Here is a 24,213-nt window from a genome sequence, read left to right as displayed (position 1 = left end):
CTGAAGCTGATTGCTATGTATGTGCATCTGCCCATTGCAGCAGCGCGGAATGGAGTGCGCCGACACACGAAGGTAATGCCGAAAATTCAATAAGTTCAAGTAGCTCAGCTTTTTATTTGAGGAATCGGTGCTCGAGTGGCTGTCTTGCCACAGGCGCTGCAGGCGGTCGAAAAGCAACAGAATAGCAGTGTAACTCTTGCAATGAGCGCTCAGGAGTGTTCGTGCAAATGTGAGTGGTTCGGTATTGGACTTTCATCCGCACGTACATATGTGTGTAAGTACGCTTATGCCTGCAAGTACGTGTGTATGTGTGTGAGTATTAGAGGTGATGTAATAAATGATTGCGCTCTGCGGGCTACAAATATATGAAATTTATCAAGTGGACTCAAATGTGCTCACACTCAATAATGCACTCACTTCCTTCTTGTCAAAGCTGCACGGCATTGTAAGAAGGGTTGCCATTGCCCGTTGCATTGTTGAACTTTTTCTGCAAGTTTTTTGTAACAGAAGGTGTATTTGCGGCACTTGAAGTGGTCTTATTCATTATTTAGTGCATTCTTTGCCATATTTTCGATTATTAAAATGTGTAATCAACATTGAAACTCGCGTCAAGTGCCTCAGTCGGCATTCATGTGTCACAATGCTTATACTATTTCGCTCATTTCCGCAAGCAGTGGCGTAGTTGGAACAATTGGCAAGGCGTAAAATTGATTTCACACATTAGTTGATCAAAATAATAACTATTAAAATTATCTCCTTTAATTATTCGATCATCAATTAAAATATAGCAAAGGATTTTGTTTCCAGTCTTTGTAATACTTAGAGACTTAGAGCAAGTTTTATTGGAGAATTTTATTATTTGCATCTTGGTGGATGGATTTAGCATCAAATTTGACCAGGATAGGTCTGTGGATGGAACCGATAAATATTTCTTATCTAGATTGGTATACTAACCTTTTCTATAGTCATGTGAGGTTTGAGTCGATAACCTTGTCTGGCGATTTTGCCAATAAATGGAACAGCGAGTTTGCATAACATTTTCTGTTTCCAATGGTTTCCAACAGTGTTTTGGCGAGTCTTTTTATCAGAACACAAAGCATACGGGGGAAGTCATGAAGTCATTGAAATATCGGAAACTTGCCTTGCCTTATGCGAGTAGTTCATGTACCTCCGTTAATGACGATAAAATGGAAAAAGTTAATGAAACAGTGCTTGCTTATCATCATGAGAGGATCTCAACGTCTCTAACGAATCGACTCAACACATTTTGGTTATTGATTTGGGTATGAATCGTGTCAATACTACCTGTATGTTTTGCAAAAACGACGACGAGTAGTTGCGACCTCTACTCAGATGGTTGACAACTTTGTTGACAACTTCATATTCATCAAACGCATTACTACTGGTAACGGTACGCGGTTTTACGAATATGACGTCAAGATTGTTCAATAATCTCGCATATGTAAAGCTTAAGTACTAAGTATTCACGAGGATTTTACGTCTTCTAACTTGCCGATAAGACAAAGAACCGCTCGAAGTAATGAAAATATTGCTGCCGTTCTGCCAAGTGTTGCTGAAGACCGTATTTTGTCGATTCCAAGACGTTCTCAAGAATTTAGACTGTATCAAACTACAACCTACCAGATTTTGAGAGAGGATTTTGGCTTTCATCCGTATAAAACTGAAGCTACTTGGACTACCGTAAACGTCGTAATTTTGCTGATTTTGCCTTCGAACAACTTGAAAACGAGTTTTTTAATAAAACTATCTACTCCGATGAGGCTCACTTTCATCTACATATGAAAGTTGTGCGGTAAATAAACAAATGCCAATTCTAAAAGTTCTTCATGAACAACCATTATATTCACCTAATTTGACAGTTTGGTGTGGTTTGTGGTCTGATGAAATCATCGATCCGTACTTCTATATAAATGAAGCTGATGCCACCGTTACTATCAATGGGGATAGTTATATTATAGATCGACGATAACCAGGTTTTTCGACCGCAATTGGAAGAAGTTGATCTTGACAACATCTGGTTTCAACAAGATGGAATTATTGCGAGAAAAGTTTAGAGATTCGATAAGTTCAAGAAATTGTGACATTGAATAGCCTCCAAGAGGTTGTTATCGAACGCCATTAGTCTACTTCTTGTGGGGTTATTTGAAGTCATTGGTCTCTAGCAATAAATCACACTCTATTCAAACTTTAGAAGTCAATATTGAACGTGCTATTCATGGCACATGACTTGTTTTAGTGGGAAAAGTACTCGAAAATTGGGTTCATTCGTTCCTGTAAAGGAGGTCTTAGAAGTCATTTAAATGATGTTATATTCAGAACTTCACATCAATTGAAAGGATTTGAATTTCCTTACCAATTAGTGCGTTATTTTCTGAAAAGAAATAAGCTCACTTCTATTGGAATACCCTGTATAAGCAATATTAGGCAGGGTTTTAAAGTGTATAAGGAAAGAAATATTTTGCTGTGGGTTCTGGATAACGCTACGATAAAATTTTATTCAAATAAGTTATTTTTTATACAAAACCATTTCAAAGTGCATATTTCTGTTTAATTCCTTTGATAAAAATTTATTTTCTATCAAAATTTCCATTGACGTATACTTCAAATCTTAAAATCGCAAGCTCCGAACGCTCTCAAATATGCCTACGCCTGTGTGCTCACGAACAATAGAACTGTATGAGGCCACTTGAGCGCATTAAAATTGAATCATAACTCAAGCATACGAGCACATTCGCGAAGTATAAAGGGTGGAACGAATGAATAATGTATCAAATTAAATGAAATTTGTGTTTAATATGGAAACTGGAAATTTGAAGATCTCACAATCTATGATGCATATATGTACAAGAATAATCACCATTTAATTTCCCTGTTTTCACTCATTACAAAATGCCCATGGTTTCAAGGCAGCGAAGATTGCGTTACATTGCAAAATAATATGGAATCTGCACATCAACGTTGTCGCCTTATTTGCAGTCGTCTTTCCATATTTCTCGGTTAAATTTTCACTGAATACTGCGGTAATTAAACAAGTTAAATCCGCTCAAAAGGTGCTTACGGCAGATTTCATTTCGCAGCGTTTTGCTCATTACTTTGGCTTGCATCTCTTTATGTTTGTGTGTGTGTGCGAAGCAAAGTTGTTGAACATTTACTTGCATCTGTATTTGTAAATGTGCTCATTTCCCGTTGCGCTATGCGTCCTAGTTGCCGGGGAAGGCGCGTTAAGTGGAAACTCACTTAAAAAATTATTTAATTCATCAAAAAGTTGTCAACGAAATAATTACGGACTTGTTTCATCATTTGAATTCCATTCATTATGAAAGAGGATAAGTTTCGAAATGAGGATGCGCAGCGAACAATACCGTTATTGTGGAAGGAAAGATAAACGTTTCAATGGTCGGTAGTTTGGTGACGTACGACGCCGATGCTCAGCTTCTATATTAAGAAATCTTTTAAAAAATAAACTTAAAAATAAGTTTAAGTGCAGCAGAATCACAGGTCTGCTAAGAAGCTTTCTTCGAAAGACATTTATTATAGTAAAGGCGCCGCCGGATTGTTGTGTTTCGAGGTGGGCATTACCGCTATGCTGGACCTTGCGTGGGATTACAGCTCCTGCTGAACGAGTTTTTCTGATAGCGCTCAAACGTCGTCAGAATATAGCAGTTCTAACTGTAAAAGTTTTAGAATTAGAGATAGAGGATTTTGATGATTCATAATAAAATTCTTCGCTTTTGAATATTATAACTTGATATCGGAAAGTTTCTTTTATAGATATATATTCTTTAATGGCGAGGACACCGCATACGCAGTTATAGCCGAGTTTACAACAGCGCGCCAGTCGTTTCTTCTTTTCGCAATTTGGCACCAATTTAAGATACCAAGTGCAGCCAGGTTCTTCTCCATCTGGTCCTTCCAATGGAGTGGAGGTTTCTTTTCCTCTGCTTTCCCGGACGTTGAATACTTTCAGAGCTGGAGCGTTTTCAGCCATTCGAACGACTTGACCTAGTCAGCGTAGCCACTCATACAGCTCATAGTTCCATTGAATACGATACGATCTTCCGTAGAATCTTTCTATCGAAAACTCGAAACGTCGACTCATCAGATGTTGTCATCGTCCATGCCTCTGCACCATACAGCAGAATGGGAATAATGAGTGATTTATAGTGTTTGGTCTTTGTTCGTCGAAAGACGACTTTACTTTTCAATTACCTACTCAGTCCAAAGTAGCACCTGTTGGCAAGAGTTTTCGTACTTCGAAGTTATTACTGTCAACAGTGAAGTGGGAGTCCAGTAGCTGTTTGTTTGTTGACAGGAGATATTTCAACTTGCCCTCATTCACTATCAGATCCATTTGCTTCGCTTCCTTATCCAGTCTGGACAAAGCAGAACTAACTGTGCGGTTGTTGAGGACCATGATATCAATATCGTCGGCTTACGCTAGCAGCTGTAAACTCTTATTGAAGACGATACCTTCTTTATTTAGCTTTGCAGCTCGAATTATTTTCTCCAAGAGTAGATTGAAGAAGTCGGTCGATAGGAATTTGCCTTGTCTTAAACCTCTTTTGGTATCGAACGGCTCTGAGAGGTCCTTCTCGATGCTGACGGAGCTTTTGGTATTGCTCAATGTCAGTTTACAACGCCGGTGTTAGCAAATTCAGGCATCGCGGTGCCACAAGCAGCTTTAAAATCGACGAAGAGGTGGTGTGTGTCGATCTTCTTTTCAGGGGTGTTTTCCAAGATTTTCCAAAAGTTCCTCTAAAACTGAAATAAGTCTTATATATGTATATGAATACATAATACATATATAAGTAACTATAATTTAGTGATCGTGTGAAACGAAGTGATAAATTTGAGCAGAGAAAGGTAAAAGTGTCACTAAACTAAAAAGATGTAAGATGAGAACTGGTTTACATTGCATTGCAAAATTGGACATTTAATAATTTAATAAAATATTTATACTCAATTGCACAGTGATAAAAATGTATAATAGTAAAACAATAAATCTCTCTTAATAATAAAAACAATTCACTAAAATTTCCCTGGTAAATATATTTAGAAACTTTTTAATCTTAAGGCATACTGCCTTTATTAAATAAATTATCCAATTGCTTGAAAGAAAACCCAATATATTCAGCAATTATAGCCTACTTTTAAGAGCAATGATACAATCACGCCGCCTAACAACAACGCCAACAAGCAATTTAAAAAACCGCTTGTTTTGTGTGTGCTTATTGCCTATTAGAGAGAGAGATGCATATCAAATGACATTTCCTCGGCAGCTAAAGAAAAATTAGAAAGTGAAACCGATTATTATTTGTTAAATGATACAAATTGCCAGTCGAGCAGACAAGGAAAACAGCGCCGTCAATTGTTGATGCACCGCAGAACTCAATCCGAAATTGCAACAAATTCTTAAGTGTCTACAAGTAACAACTTAAGATACACACACACATACACACAATAAGTTGTTCGAGCAAGAGAGACAAATGTCGATTTCCGTTTGAGACAACGCTGTGTGCCGGTGGATAGGAGGGGAGGGGAGGGTTGTTGAGACGTGGCGCACCGCGGCGCTGTTGTGTAAGCTGATACTTTGACAGTGTGCACCTTTTCCAAAACAAAATCAAAAGATGCCGATCCGTGTTGCTGCCTACCTTTCGCGATCGCTAACAACTCAAGCGACAGTTTGCTCAACTTATGCTGTTGTTTTTGTAAATGAAAAATGGGTGTGCATGGCATTGAAGTGCTGTGTGGTGAGCGTCCTTTGGAAAAATGTCCACAAATCGTTGCGCTGCCTTCATTTGTTGTTCTTACAGCAGCTGATCGAGATCAAGCGGCATATCTGATACTTCGCCTTGGGCCGCTGCCATATTTGCCAGTTCTCCCATTTTATTGGTTGTAAATAAATCTTAATTCTTATCTGGTTTATTAAGCTGGACATGTGATTAAAAAAATAGCAATGCCATTGTGGAGCGGCTTTAGTGACCACTTTACAATGTCGCTCCTTAATGACGGTGGTGTGTTGAGGATTTTACGCTTGATGAACTAATATTGCGAAAATGGTATTTCTGCTAGATTTAATTTCGTGATAATGAAGTTGCGTTCAAGTCAAAAAACAACGAACGAATTGGTCAATGCTTAATTTGGTTCGAAATTTTCCTTTTGTTCAAGAATAATTGCCCCAATGGCACTAGCGAAGTTCCACTGACGGCTATCAATTTCTGTAAAGAGATTTATAAATCTGACATATTGAATGAAAACAAGAATCAAATAAAGTTCGGAAAATATGTAACCCTGAACATTTTATACTCCTTCAACTAACATGTCACATACAAAAATGTTCCCTGGCTTTCAAAGTCTTACATATATACAAACATCAATCATATGGAGTAAAGTCTGGCAGAAGTTTGAAAATCCTGATGTTAGTTATATTGAGGCCAGGTCAAGTTTTAGACCCGATTTTATCCATTTTATATATTAGGTTTGCTCAATAATACATAGTCCATTTTTATTAACATGTACATTGACATACGGTCAAAAATAGTGGAGTCCACATTTTGGCTTTCATTGGTTCGATTTGGTAAATTTTTGATCACATATCTACAAACATCAATCATATGGAGTAAAGTCTGGCAGAGGTTTGAAAATCTCTGCGATAAGGCCGACTGATATATTCTCCGCGGCTTATCCACCCAGTTTTACGACTTAGAAAAATTAGTAACTGGAAAAATAAGGAAGCAGCGGGAAAAGCAACGACACTCATCACAACCGTGTGTAAAATTTCCATTTATAATTGGGATTTATTGCCAATGTGATATTCTATCTCTAACTCACTCACTCAATGTGATTCGTCAGAATGAATCGATCGATCTGGCAAAGGTATCAAATATGATAGATACGCTGCTTGTAACGTTTCGAAATCGAAGACAAAAAGTTGAGAAATTTTTGCGTGAGAACTTGCGAGGAATACTACAGGGACTCAGTGTACATTCCTCAGTTGGATACAATCGGCGAAGATTTGAAGACGCGCTTTTCTAGAGAAGTATTGGATGGATTTCAACTAAGTTTGTTGTTTCCAGAAAAAGTGTGTGCTTTGAAAACCAAAGAAATGGAAAGTTGTATGGACTGCTTGATAGATAGGTTCAAAGGCCCTTTGGATAATGACAAAGCGACGTTTGAAGCTCAAATGTGAACTTGATCACTGGCAGTGCAATTGGGGCAGAAGTAAAAGTAAAAAGGCAACAAGTAACCGACTACTGTATTGAAAGCGTTGAAGACCTGCGATGAAGACCTATACCACATAATTGAAAGTTTTCTTCGCATATTTTGTACACTTCCTTCCTTCCTTCCTTTTTCGACATTTCGCCTCACGAAAACGTGGCTGAGGACGATCATGCTTCAAGATAGATTCATCGGCCTGGCGTTGCTGCACACGCATCATAACATTGAAGTCACTGTAGAAGAAGTTCTCGAAAGGTTCTCAAAACTTGGCTCTCATTGTTTTGTAATCTAGTGAATTGTTTGGTATTGATATCAACCATTTAACGCTTCGCTGATCTATATGGGTCTGGTGATCCAGATGTGGCAGTTTTGAGTATCATAAAAGTCCTGCGCACACAACTGTCCAAGTTAGATCCCACGCTACCTCTGCTGCGAGAATCAACCCTGCGACCTAACCTGATCTAACCAATTATTTATATTATCTATTTTGTGTTATTAATTTGGCTTCCGGCTTGGAGAGATTCAAAATTGGAGAAACTAGGGAAAATGTGAAATTTTGAAATGCATAAAAATTCAGTAATTATTTCCGCAAACATCCTGTACGAACACGAGAAACCTTTCCCAACAGCAGGCCCTAATTTATGCAATCATTTGCATCAACAGATTTTTCTATAATGCCACTTTCATCAAATAAAATTACAATCAACTACGAAAGTAGAGCAGCGAATAGCAAAACAAAATTCGACAAATATGTATATGCAAGCATTTGGAAGGAATGAACACAGCACGGTCTCTGGCAATTGTCAGCGGACAATTTGGGTCGCCGGAAATTCGCATTTATTTTAATCGGCGCATAAAAGGTGGCAACTTTCCGACATCTTCGACCATTGCGCTGCCGTTCATAAGCGTCACCTCTTTCACATCTCTCTGCCTCAACCTCAGGCTCTCAGCCTCTCCGCACAACCAAAACTTTTCGCAACGTCTTCGGCCGCCAGTCTCCACCTCCGCTCTGGCTCGTGGCATTCAGTGAAATGAAATTAATTTGCCACATTAAAAGCGCAACGAATGGAATAAACGAAACGGGCGCGTCAGGCGGGGGGAAATAAATGTAATAAAGTGAATTGAAATGAAATTCATTGCTCAAACTTTGCAATTTTCTGTGCGCTTCCGCTTTCCGGCCGATGACAATGAGGCGCGCAACCGCCACCATCAACGCCACCACTCCGCGCCGGCACTTGAGCAAATCGAATTGGCTGATGTTTGCAAGCGGCAAGTGAGTGTCGCAGCAATTTGCAATTGTCATTTTTCGCCGATTTTCTTCAATTCCCAGCTCATTTGGTGATTTTCCTTTGGTGCTCGTACACATTTTGTTGCCTTTTTATTGATTCCACAATGGATCTGGTGACAGGATTTTTTTGTTACACCAAAGTGGCGGAGTAGCGTTAAAGGAGCGGAAGCAAATGTTGCCAAGCGAGCGAGAAGACAAAAAGTTGCGCCGACGTCGTCCGCCTCGGTCCTTTCGACTGCGCTGCCTCTTCATTGTCATTGGCGTTGGTAATCGCACATCGTTATTGTTGTTGTTGTTGCTGTTGTTCTGACTCCAAAAGAGTGCGGAGTAAACGATTAGCAGGCACTTATTTTGGTTAAGAGGCCAATTGAGTTTATTAAATCAAGCGAGATAATTGCCGAGTAAGGCAGAAGCAGAGGAAGGGGACAGCACGTATGCGAAGAGAATTTGATGAAAAAAGAAATATCAAAATTTGGAAAAAGTGCGCGCCTTCAAATGCTAATGGATGAAGTGAGGAAAAAATAAGTAGAGGTATGAGAAAAATAAAATGGTTGGAAAAAGCGGAAGTTAGGTCTGTGAAGAGGGAATGGAAAAATGCAAATGTCAGTTGATTAACTGTATTTTGACAGGTATAATTACATACGATGTACATTTATGTGTGTAGATATTTTCTGACTTGTTAGTTTTATTCTCTTTAGACATTTATAGCGGGATTCTGTAACCAGTCTCTAGTCTCTGTTTGAGACATTTTGAGGTAAAATCTCAATTTGTGACTAGTTACTATTCACTAAACAGTCTCTAGCGTTAGTCTCAAAATATTGACTCAAACTTGAGACCTGGTAATTAGCAGGTCACAAAACCAAAAAGAACTCTTGTCTGCCATTTTGAATATACTGAATAGAGATCATCACAGATATTAATCGATTGTAGTTATTTTCTATTTTGTAAGCAACTCAAACACGAAAAGGTTAAAAATAAATCAATTTAACATAAATTTCGTAAATATTATGAAACAAAGCCAACATATATTTTTACTTTTATTGATAATTATGTTTTTTGACTATGTTATAGAAAATTTAATATTTGTTATCGACATATTTATTTTCATTCAAGTTTAAAAACATCTCTGAATAATGAAATGTAATAGATTTTGTGACTGTCACTTACAGAATAGCAAAATCGTCTCAAGTCTCAAAAATTGTCTCTAACTCAAAATCTCAAATTTAGAGACTTGAGACATTATCACAGTACAGAATCGCACGGTTAGTTTCCCCGTGTTTTCCCCATACTTCACTTCCATATATATTATTATCTTACTTCTTTCTTAATCGATCAGATGAGATATGCGATTTCAATAATAATCGAACTTAATAAAACTCCAATAACACCTTTTGGACAGCTGTGGCCGCTGATCCTTGGTGATTCCAAAATTCTATAGTTTTGTATAGTGTGAGCATATTTGACACATGCCCAGTCAGAATACCTACTATGGCGGCAAGATGAACCTTGTTAAGAGCAAGTAGTTTAAAGGACCTCTTACATTCCATTTTGGGTCAAAAAGATCTCGCAGCCATACACGTTTTGGTTGTTGACCAGCGCTTGCTAAGCTCACGGGAGGTCCAAAAATTCAACACTAGAGCCAAAGAGGACAGCCCCACTATCAAGCTCAGATTTGCAGTTCCAACCAAGTCGAATAAGGAAGTTGTCACTGATAAAGGGGTCAAACACTGATTGACTAGTATTGGACGCACTGTCAGCGAGTTCAAGGTCATTATTGCAGCTCTGTGATCGGAGTGAATATACACCTCTCTGAACTAAGCTGCATTTCGTAGCAGTACTCGTTCATCAATTGCCACCTTGATTACAGCTAGCGCCACTTGAATGACACTGCAGGGGCAGCCTGAAGGAGGAGTTAATTGAGTGTATCTCGATAGAGACTTCTATGTGTACGTAACCGGAACGGACTCGGATTTTTATCCGGCGAAGGACTGTCAACTCGGCATAATTCTGCCGCTACAACCAAAACAACAACAACAGATTTGAATTTGAAAATGGTTCAGATTTACTCGAGATTCTAGCTTGGAACACTTTTTGATTCATGAAACAGTGTTTTCTGCTTTTCGAATCTTCTCAATTGAGTTTTCTGAGACCTTGACGATTTTGTTTATCATTATTACGAGACTCGGATCTCCGTAAGTTGTCTAAAGTATAGGAATCATTAATGGATTACAGACGTCAATTTTTCGGGACCCTCCAAAAGATTTACTAACGTTTAGGCCTTGCTCGGCGCTGCAAATAGTCGTTTATCATTCGTCTACAGTGATCACCGTCGACTGAAGCAGCTCTCTTCCAAATTTACGACAGAACTTGACTATCTTAGGATACATTTGCTTCGCGCTCATCTTGTGTAGCTGTACCGATCACTAAATGCTCCATATTTCTTAAGGTTTATCAAACATTAGGCCTGATTTTGTTTCCTGCAGAGAGGGAGAACTCTTTATTTCTATATAAGAGATAGGAGAATCTCACAAATCAGATAGAACTAATAAATTACATACATTATTATATCTTCTTCTCAGTTGGCTAATATTATTATCTAGTTATGAAAAAATAAATAATATACAAATTTTCAAAAAACCACTGCTAAATATAAAAATAAAAAAAAATCTTAGCCCTAGCGACGTGACATAACAACCACATAGACGGCGGAATGCTTGCAGTAAAACTGGCGACAATGGTAACTGGCAATAAAAGCAATTAATTTACATTAGCAACATAAGTCTTGCAACACCTGCCAGGCGGCGTATGTGCGAGCGTGGTAATTAAATCAATAAACTTGATAGTGCAACAGCAAGTGAAGCAACAAAGCACGCGATGCCACAACTACAACAGCACAGCGCACCAGCTCAACGCTGGCAGCAAGGAAAAGGGACTCGGGACGGTCGCGGTGCGAGTTGCAAGGTGTTGAAGTGATACGCGACCAGAGCGAACTATCGCCAACCGTAGGCCTTGCGTGAGCATGTGTGTGTGCATGTGTGCTTCTGTGTGTAAATATTTATACAGAAAACATATCCTTGGGAACTAGTCTGTCCACATAACTACTTTACATATACTCATATGTGTGTATGTGTGTGTGGAGTCGTTGCTTGCGTGTGGGTGTTTCCGCCCCGAAATGACAGTATTTAAATGCAAACAAATTGAGACAAAGTTACGGAAATTAAATTAAAATCAAATGCGAGTAAGCAAACACACACACAAACTAATTTATACACACACACACACACGTATGTGAATAGTATATTACGTATGTATAAATATTAGTCCACCAAAATAGGGTTGAAGGTTCTGTCGAGACGCATGCGAGGTCTACACATATACATATTGGTATTTGTATGACTAAGTGACATGACAGCCAGGTGCGATATGCTCAGTGTGCCATTGAGCTTGATAGCTACTTTGCATGCTTGTTTACTTCCGAAACTATGAAGAATTATGACCCCGAATTTTCAAGTAAACGCCAACATGCCTGTATCATAGTTAATTGCAAACAAAAATAAATAACGGCAAAATGATTTACTTAATGCCGTTAAGTGCATTTCAAACAGCTGTTAGAATTCACGGTTTGTGTGTGCGAAAAACTACTTATAAACTCAATTCATAACGAAATATTGTCTTTAATTCCAATAGTGATAATTTGATATTGCCCTTCGAATTATATTTTGCCTTGCTATTTACTAACTTGTTGTATATACATGCTTTAGATCTTACATTTAGAGGAAATCTACAAAGTTTTTGTATAACACTTTGACTTTATCGATGTCAAAAAATATTTTCACCAAACTCTCACTCTTCAATTTTTATATCTCCCTCAACATGATTCGAATATAAAATGGTAAGATATGTAGATTAGCTTAGTGGCTCAATGCCTTATTCATACAATTTTTAAACATTCCAAACGGATTGTGAGAAGTTTTTGTATTTGTACACCAGAAAAAAATCCAAATTTTCCGCTAGGAATTAAATAGGATCGATTTTTCGCATATTTCGAGGGTAAATATATTTGAGAATATTTTCAGAAAATTGGAAAGCAAGTACTTTCAGAAACATATTATATGATATTTTAAGTATTCTAAAGGGTGATATATTTCGAAATTCCTTTCTTTTTTCAAAGAAAAAACACATAAACTTCATTTTCGTAATTGGTGAATGACACGCGTGATGTTTTGCTCCTAGGCCTGAATCGAAGCGGGATTGTCCCCATGGACTTTAGACTTTACATATCCTCACAGAAAAAAGTATCACACGATCTTGGTGGTCAATCAACCGACCCAAAATATGAAATCGGTCGACATTGACGGTTACGTTTTCACATTTCACTTGCGAACAAATATGGACCGATGATTCTACCGGTCCTGAAACCACACCAAACCGTTATTTTTCTGGATGAAATGGCAGCTCTTGCATTCCTTCATGTTGCTCTTCATCCCATATGCGCCAGTTTTGCTTGTTTATATATCCATTGAACTAGAAATGGGTCTCAACGCTGAACAAAGTTTTGCTAGAAAACGCCTTATCTTCTGGAAACTTTTCAAGAGCCTGTAGAGCTAAACGATGCCGCTTGGGAAGCTCAAGCGGCTCGGCTCTCCACCGTCTTTGTGAACACTCTCAGCTACGGCTGCTATATTTTCTTCACCGACACGACTCAGGCATCATCTGTCAAAAGAAACGAGTGAAAAAAGTACCTCTACTTCGATCACCATTTGACTTAGATTTTAGAGCTACTCTGAGTTGTAAATTTGGGAATCCAATTGACAAAGAAGTGACCGTAGCGTCGTTCTCAAGCGTTGGCCATCTCTGTGACGTCGTTGTAGCCAAAAGATCTTGGGTTACATCCTCACAAGATCAAATTGAGGCAAAAAATGAAGCCGTTTGACCACGAGAATCGTCGTATGTTTGTGAATGGGGTGAAAAACAACTTGAAAATGATCCGGATTTTCTTCGAAAAATCATCTTCAGCGATGAGGTTCATTTCTGACTGAATGGCTTCGTCAAAAAGCAAAATATGCGTTATTGGTCAGGCAGCAATCCACACCTACTCAATGAGTGACCATCTCATCCCGATTTATAGGCCGACGGTGTCATTGGGCCGTACTTCTTCCGTTATGATTAAGACCGGCACATTACTGTGAATGGGAATCGCTACCGCTCAATGATAGCTGAATATTTTTTTTATTCCGTCAGAGGCCTTACTTCATGATACTTGACATAACAATACAAATAATTGACTGTTATAGTATACTACTATATTTCCCATAATAGTCCTATGAACTCCTAAACAAAAAAATATGCGAGTAATTTTGGTTAGAGCTGCTGTTTTTTATCCTTTGACATTTCTATGCTCATCTCTTAAGCCTTCTATTCATATGCAAATTATGCCACATTTATAGTAGGAAATCGTTGTTGGATTATGAGTTCATTATAAAACCGTATGGCGGTAATAATATGCTTATCTCGGTATCACAACAACAATTAGCGATTGTGGATGAGTGAATTATGGTTTAATGAAAATGATATTGTAGACGCGACTACCGGAAGGGTGTAACCCGATATTTGTTACAAGAGATTTAAATTTTTATTTGATCTAAACTGGATTGGATTGAATTGAAATGGTTTGATAAAAATAAACATATTAACAGCTAATGAACGTTTAATTTCAGAGTAGCCTGCAAATGCTTGAAAGGTGCTGGTTTTTAAAGCGCTACCAAAAAAGGAAATGTGGGAAAAAACAAAATACTCAGCATATAACCAACACTGACTGCGCTGCACCTTAAGTTGTATAGTATACTCTACCAGAGACGTATGTAAGTATGTTTTATATTCATGAAATATATATGAATGTTTGTTCACCGATTCATAGACATATTGCGCTCGAAAAGTACCAATTTGAAATTGTGCGAAATATCTCACTTCAAAGCCATTAGCATTCACACACTTGTACGAGTAGGCATTGCCATGACAATTGATTCTTCGCTTTCGGAATTTCTTCTTCAATTCAATGGGCTCAAAGAGGCGCACTCACGTGTGAGCGAGCCAAAAACTCATTTGCCTTTAAATTAGTAGCATAATGCGGCTATTTAGAGGTTACTTAAATGCTCATTAATGAGGTGCTTCAAACGGCAAAACAGCAAAACACATACGACACAAAGCGGCTGTGCGGCCTCAATTGAATAAGTTCGTATGACTACATAGATACACACACAAGCGAATGTGTGCACTGCCGACAAGGTGTTACCCGAAGTGACAAATGTAACGCTTCTCCCAGCATTTGCCTTTGATTTCTTACCTTTTCACGGAGCATACCTTCGCACTTACGGTACTTTCGACACTCTCACACACAATGTACGGATTTACTTGGTCGCAATTATATATTTGTATGTGAAAAGGCTTATTTAGCTTTGTACAAACAACAAATTACATGCCTGATTTAATTTTTAAATGTTCGCTAATTTGCCAAAAATAGTATCCTTTCAATTCATGCTTTGTGGTGTTTTGTGTTTTTGTTGTTTTTTTTCTTTCGTCCTTCGTGCCGTACTAGGCATTTCAACTCCGTTGCTTGTTCGCGCACAATTTCCATTTCGTTTAGCGTGCGCATGTGCTAAGCACTTTCGTTAATACCCACCACCCGAGAGTGTCGCATCCTGTGCAGCCGGTGGCATCACCCACATCATACACACCGACACCGGCATGCAGAGCTCAGCGCTGTGCGAGTATTTGCGGCTTTGTACTGGCTATTTCACTTGCATGAGTACTCATTTGTTGTTCTTATTTGTTGGCTCTTTCAAGTGAGACACACTTGAATGTTTTTATTAAATGAAAATAAATTTCGAGTGCGCTCGAGAATTACTTGAATTTCTTTGTTATTCAGTAGTAGACTTGCTTATTTGTCCATAGCTGTATTTGTTTCATACATACGAACGTACATATGAATAAGCGGAGTACTTGAATTGGCCTGAACGCCTCGACACAATGTTGCTTTGTCCAATATTTGAATATTGTTATCCTCCTTTGCCCGGTAATGGATCCTCTTAAGCGAGAATTTAACACTTCGACGACTTTAAGTAACAGTAAAAATATATTTTTTAAGTAAAATTTTATTTAGAACGCAGAGTTGCCCAAGAGACGTTACAGGTTCATTGATGTGTGTAAGTATGTATGTCAATCGAGAGATTATCTGTAAATTTTGGTATCGTTAAGTAATTTTCAGAAAGATCATGGTACCAGCAGTTCTGCAGGGATGAGAAACCATTAACTAATTTTATACACAGACATATCTTAGTAATATCTCTTCTCCGATGCTCATTCTGGGGTTTTGAACATTTTATCTAAAATAACTTTTGATACCTGATATAAAAATTCTTGTCAGTAGACAAACTACTTGTATGGTGTATAGGACTGAACTTTTCCATCACTTTTACATATGGGTTGGATCTTCTTGTTGAAACAACTTTCATTCGTTACGACTAAAATAATTAACAAATCTTCATGCCATCTGATAAAGTTCGACTTCGACTAGTCCATTTAAAATGAACGCGGAAACCAAATCGTTGAAAATTCTCTTCCTAGATTGGTATTTGAGTGGCACAAAGCTCTCAGTGAAGGTCGTGAAGTCATCGAAAACTTGATTTAAGCGAGTCGTCCATCCACCTCTGTTATGAAAGATCCAACGTTTTCGAACCAATTTTTTTTCAGCGATGAGGCCCATTTCTAGCTGAATAGGAATGTAAAGAAGTAAAATTTCAGATTTTGGGACGAAGCGCAATCTGAAGAGACCAACATTTGAAAGAGATAATCTTCAAAAAATAAATGCCAAAGAATGTTCTTTCGAATGATATTAAATATTACCCATTAAGTTTGAAGTTTCTGTGTTTTTTCTTTTAAAAAGTAGGGAACCTCGAAATGGGGCACCCTTTACAACACTATATACGAAAACTTTGAAGATGTGCAATGAATATCAAAACATCGTGTGTAGTACCAAGGCAATTGTAAATTCATATTCAGACATACATATTCATCTATATAAATATACATCTATGTATGTGATGTATGTATCAAACACCACCGAGCCAAAGAAATATCGTCGACAAGGTCCCTTTCCACTTTATCGATTAGAATCAATTAGTTGGCGATTATCTTAATTTTATTATTTTTCATGCTGTGCTGGCTTTGTTGTTGGTCCTTGTTGCTTTCGTTGTTGTCGTTCAATTATTCAAGCGAATTTGCACATAAATTGCATAAATTGCAAACAATTTTTAACCCCTGCAAAAGTTATCACCGTTATCCAAACCGCACAGAAATCATCCCTTTCACTGCGGCTCCAAGGGTGACGCTGGTGCTTTTGTGTTGTTGTAACTGCGCGCTGCAACGTGCTGTTTTTATGCAACGCGTGGGCAGTGAATTTTAATTTTAAACGCAAATTGTGATCGCTTCGTTACGCTTGTCAAAAATCGAAATCATTCAAATTAAGGCGGCTTAACTCTTTTTATAAACCTTGATTGTGTTTATGTGGGTATTTGTGTGTGTGTGAAAGGCGAGCGATTTTTGACCAAATATTCATCTGAATATGATTTTCGTAAATATTTTTCTATTCCATTGAAAGTTGATTTTGGCTTTGATTTTTATTAGCTCCACATCAAAGAGAGCAGAGCACATTCAACGCATCATTTGTTTATCTGCTTTGATAACTAAGGTAATAAAGTCGAAAAGTCTTGGTATAAAATTATTGGAAATCCATGCCAATTTTGATTTTTACCAATGCTTAATGAGTACATTTCTTTGTAATTTTTTTTATAAATCTAATTCGTAAAATAAAATATGTTATGTGGGTGTGACTTTCCATTTCATTAAACAATTATAAGCCGACATTTCTGTATTGAACCCAGAAACCAAGAAAAATGCGTTTAATTGTGAAAAATAAAGAAATAATAAAGACACAAAAAATCACAAAATAGAAGGGTGGATTGATTAAAACCCAATAATGCTGCAAAAATCATCAGAATAGTCGCGAAAGACACTAGTTTATAATCAGAATTGGTTGATTAAGGGCCGTTTTCTCAATGTCCGGTCAGCAGCCAGCTGCCAGTTAAGATATGGTTAAAAAAGTTTCTTTATGGAAAGAAGGAGTCTTGGTTAAGTGAACCAGACATTGTGATAACGATCTTAAGCCGATAATTTTTGTTAAAGAGAGAGAGAGAGAGAAAAAGAGCACATATCATTGTTTCTGTAATAAAAACATGAAGCAACTGAGCAGTTTTGTGTCTGGCTTTAAATAGTAAGTTACATTCTTAGTTCTGACCAAAATTTTATATAACCTGAAAATAGCAGTTGCTTGCGGTTCGTTCTAGTTACAGAGTAATTTATAACCAGTTGCTTTCACTAGCAAACTAGAACTCACAAGTAAGAATGTAGTTACATATGTATGCAGTTTTGTACGAGCAGCACACCCGCCAATTTGGCTGGTTGGAACTTGAGCATTCAAGCGACAATCACTTCATCGATTGTAATTGATGTGAAAACAATGGAGCGCCTGATTTCTAAAAATTCACTTGAGTCTTGTCGAGAAGCGTTCTGCGACGTGCACACGCATACGTACCTGAAATATATGTATATATATGTGTGTGTGTGAGTACGTTAGTGGTGTGGAAAGCTTCGTCTGCTGTTCATGGCGGTGACACAAATTGACCAAATGCCTGAATAAAAAGTACTTGAGGGTTGCACCCTCTCCTTAGTTTACCTTGAATTTATGAGATTATAAATTGTATTTAGTTATGTTAATTAATATTATGCAATTACCATTATAAGATTTTTGCAAAGCAATTAACTTTATTATTATTATTAGTCGAACACATTTACCTATATTGTAGATCCTTCACATAAGATCAAACATGACTCGAATTTGTCCATTTAGACTGCGTGCGGAAAACCGAATCGATAAAATATTTTTCTTCGACCTCGAACCTTTTTGAGAATTATGTCAATTTGTGTGTTTGGCAGCTGTTTTTTTTTTGCTAAAAAAAAAGTTTTTCTGGTCGCTACTCTGCAACAAGGGTAAGCTACCACGCACTGGCTGACGAGCTTGCCCACTTTGCAGCTACTTCCAGGAAGTAGAATTAGAACTCTTTATCGCGGTTGGAGCTGCCATATCATAAAGGAGCTTGCCTGCGAACAGTAGAGAGGAAGAGGTATTACCAACAACTTTCAGGCATGCGCCAGGCAATGTTTCTTATAGGTAGTTACAACTTCATTAAGCTAAAAAGTGTAATTAATGTTCCCAGACACAAATTGCGGCAATTGGGGGTATTTTGGACCCCTGGACACTGCAGGCTCAGGAAGTACCTGCTTAATATGGGTGCAAACTGCCGGTTTTGCGACATCGAGCCGAAAGCTCCTGAGCACCTGATTGTAGACTGCATAGCATAATCAAGTTTCTTGAATTAATATACCTCAATAGGCTTAATATGGCCTCAATAGCGCTAACGGAATTTATAGGAATGATGGACCGATGTATATAAAAGGGGAGAGCACAATACACCTGAGGTTGTAGCGCAAGCCTCAATTTATTTCTATCTATCTATCTAATAGATATATTGAGATCAAAATCCAGCAATCTAGAAAAAAATGTATGCACATGCAACATGTTTCTACAGAGGGTAATAGTTTTGTTCACCTAACTGTAGTGCCATAACTACATAAGCGCTAAAATAAGATACATTATATAGTAGAACTCTAATATGACACAGGAGATCGCAGTACAGGCATCTGTGGGGTAAAAGTTTTAAAATTTGGGCGTGGTTCCGCCCTCTAAAAAGTTTCATGTACATGTCTCCGAAACTACTGAAGATAAAAAAATCAAATTCGCTTAGTGCAAATATTATTATGTTGAAATCGGCAGATAACTCCGTCCACTTCGGTATAGTTAAAAACTAATAAAAGTGCGATTAATCAATAACTAAATGCTACAGAGGCATTAAATTTTATACTCGAGATGGTAAGAGAGGGCATTATGAGAACCGGTATAAAAGTTGGACGATGGGCTTGACACCGCCCACTTTTACACGTATCTCGGGACCCGACCGACCGAATACATATGGTAAGACGTTCTTCGCACATTTTAAAGTCACAGCGAAATCGGACTACAACCATGCCTACTTCCCATATAGTACAAATTAAAATTCCACTTTTTCTTCCTTTCACTTTCCAGTACAGAAATCAAGAAGCAATTGATATAAAGGAATAAAACTTCGCATTAATAATTTCTTAAAGTATGCCACCTTATGACCAAAAGTTGTCCAAATCCAACCAAAACTGCTCTAGCCACCAAATACCGGAAATGTGTATTGGTATATACAATTAAAATTCAGAGAAAAATCTCTCGTGATAATACTATCTTGGTGTGTTGAAAATGGGTTGAGTCGGGTCAATACTTCTCCATACCTAATATAATGATTTTCGAACTTCTGGGTGTCTTTATAAATATAAAATTAGGCGATAACTTGACCCAGCCAGCCCTCATATAACAAATATCAGGGTTTTTGAACATTCGGCAAACTTTCCTCTTTATGATTGGTGATTGTGAGCTGAAACCCAGGGAACTGTAAGAGTATAAAATGTTCGGTTACATTCGAACTTAACTCTTCCTTATTTGTTATAGATTCGGTTTGCGCGCAAGTTTTAAATGGACAAGTCTGGGCCATATTTGATATTGTGTGTACTCCTCAGTCACTTTAAGCTAAACATAACAAACAAAACATAACTTTTTTTTGGAAGCTTTTAGTATTGATACTTTCCCAAAGCATTATCATTATCGAAGAAATGAGCACATTATGCGTTTTATATGATTTTCTCCCCTTACATCGCAAATTTTTGCTATTCTTCTTATTCTCCGATTGCTTCTGACATATTTTATTAAGTGAGATTAAGCCCAAAAACTGTATTTTCATTTGATTTATTATTATTTTTTATTTTTTCTCGCTGCAAGTCTTAAATTTCTTATGAATTATCGTAGAAATTAGTTAAATTAAATCTCAGCCACTAATTGTATATGACTTTTACATCAAATGGCATGCTGCCAAAAACCTCTTTTACAAAAACAAATCGCCTTAACCTCGAAAGAGTGAAATGAGCAGCATTCCTCTCTCGTTTAACACGTCATTTAGCTGATAATTTGTATCGCACAGATGCGCCTTTGACGAAACTATGAGCAGCTTTTCTTCTGATCATTTTTAAATTACACACTTATACATACATATGTGTGTATGGGTGTGCATAATTCTTTTGCAAATGCATCTGCTGATAAATCGTCTTGCGGTAACACTTACAAATTGCCATAATGAAAGCAACAAACATGTGCTCGCAATTTACAAAATCACATTCAACAAATTACAGTGGGCAACATTAATTAACGATCTTTTAATAAAGGAGGAAAGCTGCTTAAATGTGTTGAAAAATATTACGGTAATTATGTTTGAATGTGCATTAGATATTTAGAACTTGAAACTGAAAAGAAAATTTTATAGTTTTCAAGTGTTTGACTACGAGCAAAATTAATTAAATAACTGTGTTTAGTTTATATTTAAGAATATACAACTACAAACACATGAGTAATTAGCAAATACTTGCTTACATGTACATATGCATGAGTAGTTCATGGATGTGAACGAAGACGCTTCAGAATTGGAAAGTAATTAATATATTGTCTGTCAAAAAAGTATAAATCAGCGTATCAGAATGTATGTATGTACATATGTACTAAGCAGCTTTGCGTCTTTTGGGTCAAGGAAAGTGGGAAATGTCTTGACAATGACGCGTGACCACTTAATAGAATTAGCTGTTGGCTGAAGAATTGTCTTAGTGTTTCAAGGTCTTTTTTGTTAAACAATCTCAGCGCATTTTTTTAGTTATTATTTATGGTAAAATATGGGTCAATGTTGGAAAATATCTAACTGGACATTTTGGACAATTTTGAAAACTAAAGACCTTCGTAAACACTTGGTGTATTTTTGAGATAACCCATGTGCAATCTGGTATAAATCTAAATATTATTAATTATTACTCCTTGATATTATTACGAAATTTTTATCTGAAACTAATCGCTTTTGAACGTGATAAACACCAAACTTGGTTTTTGAATGTCACACGATGGCTTCCGATCAATTTAAAATTGGAATTAGGAAAATAAAAAAAAAAATGAATAAGAAATATTTAAAAAAAAAATTTCAAATCAACTATGCCTGTTCATCTCTTAGGACTTTAAAATTGTCAGATATCAGAAGTCATCACATAACCAATAAAAATATGTGTACGATGGGAGTTAGACTTAATAAAATAATTTATAATAATAAAATAATATTTTTTATTTTTATGATGGCCAGATATCCAATATTCAGTTATTTGTTGTCACCTTCTTAAAAATAAGAAAGACGTTAACTTGGGTTATATCGAAGCTATAATAACCTTCCCAAATAGAAAAGTTCCGGATAAAAACTTAATTTTCATCGGTAAATTTGTATGGCAGCTATGTGTAATTGTAATCCGATCTGAGGAAAAATTTCGGAGATTGTACCGTTAGCTTGGACAATTATGCGTCCCAAATTTCGACGAGATATCTTGTTTAATTTTGAGAGACCTTGTTAAGGGTATATTATTGTTATAGTAAAAGTGACCAGATATTTCGCTCCCAGTTAAGAAGTATAATGAACTCCTCTCCAAGCAGTTTCTGCTGAGTTGCTTTCGAGGAAATCATCCCTGAAATCACCCGCTTGGAGCGGCGTAGACGTCATAAAACAATACGCCGACCAGACTTCGGACGCAGACAAGCACTGACCGCCATTCACACCTTCGCCAACTAACCTCAGTGAATGACGTACTTGGAGTCAAACCACCTTCCCTTGCAGACAAAGAGCTAAAGTTGGCGCGAGAAACGAGATTGACTCTTGTGCAGCTTCGTTCTGGATACTGTAGCAGGTTAAATTTCTTCCTATCCAGAATAGACTCTGACATATCAAATATATGTCTAGCGTGCAGTGAGTTCCCGCATGACAATAGCCACCTCTTTGCATGCCCTACTAACCTTACACATCTGACACCCTTCGGTCCGATTCTGTCGAAACAGCATGTTTCCTGGATGACGTCGATGACTACATATCTAATCCTTACCATCCTAAAGGGGAATAGCAGGAATGTATTTAAATATGAAATCTTCTTAATGAAAGGTCCAGGTCCAGTCCAGGTATTGTTGTCCTTAAAACTTCTATTATATTTTATTTCATATTTCATTGAAAAAGTAGATGTTGATAAAAGAAACCCGCCTTTCTGAAGTATACAGACCTGGCGCTTTTCATTCCAATTGAATTTCAATTTCCATTCTGCTTCAAATATTTTTGGAATTTGTATTGATTACCAAAAAGCTCTTCACGCAGGCGAGTCGAACATATCTAGCAATACTTCGTGATCAAAATAGCTGCTAATAATAACAAATGATATCGAAAGAAAAATATGTATACTCGAATATTTGTGTGTGGAAATTCGGAGGAAATTTGAGCACACAACGCAATCTCATCTGCGGAACAATAAATTTAAAGTATAAAAATATATGCTTCTACATTTCCATATACATAGCTATATATGTACATATGTATATATAATGGCACTGTGTACATCCTTTGCTTTCCGACTTTGGGTCGAGCGAAGTACGAGCGCCAAGCGTATACATGAACTCGTACCGATTAGGCGAGGTAAAAATAAGTAATCATGTCATTTCCATAAATACTCGTACACACCACACACAAAATACCAGCAGCCCCTAATACATTAGCGTCTAATGCCAACAACTGCATGGTGTTTCAGCCAACGCAATCCCATCGATGTATACAGGCCAGAGAGCTTTTTCGGCGGTGGCCTCGTTGGCACCTGCTGGCGGTGTTACGAGCAGCAGCATTCGGCTGTGTTCCAACGCAACGTTTTGGCTTCCAAAAATAGACAAACTGCTAGCCAATGTTTTTACTCGAACGGTTAATATGTATGTATTTATACAAATATTATATTTCTACAAGATTACAAAAGAATGAACGAAGCTGTTATGCAACACGCCGAAAGCTCGTGTGTTTCGAAATGCCGAGTGGAGAAATGGGCGGCGTGTGCGGAGCTTGTGCATGGAAATATGATCGGTGCTTTCGGAATATTTTTTGGCGGCGGTGGAGGGGAGTCAAACAATTTTAATGCTTTTGTTGCTGGCGAAAGCTTTCTCGTAGCTACAACATCAACGGCAACAACATGTATGATCTAAGCGACCTATGGAGTATAGCGAAGACCCAACCCTATGTTGAGTGCTATGCGTGGCAGCACCCAACCCCTCAGCCCCTCAACCTTTTTAGCCCCCTTTGTTTGACCATAACTGCGTTATAAAGTCATTGATATGAAAAATTAAGTCTAAAAAAGTCGTTTTATTTATAAATAATTATAAATTGTTTTAATTTAATTACATAAGAAATCATTACATTATTTTACATGTGGCAAAAATACCCTTAAAACAATAATGCGTTCATTATGCTTTCATAAAACTATAAGCAAAATCAACAGTTAATCGAAATGAAACGAAACATATTCATAAACGGTAAATTGTTAAATGACAA

The sequence above is a fragment of the Bactrocera neohumeralis genome, chromosome 4 (assembly GCF_024586455.1).
Source record: "Bactrocera neohumeralis isolate Rockhampton chromosome 4, APGP_CSIRO_Bneo_wtdbg2-racon-allhic-juicebox.fasta_v2, whole genome shotgun sequence".
Taxonomy (NCBI): Eukaryota; Metazoa; Arthropoda; class Insecta; order Diptera; family Tephritidae; genus Bactrocera; species Bactrocera neohumeralis.
Note: the sequence above shows the minus strand (reverse complement) of the source record.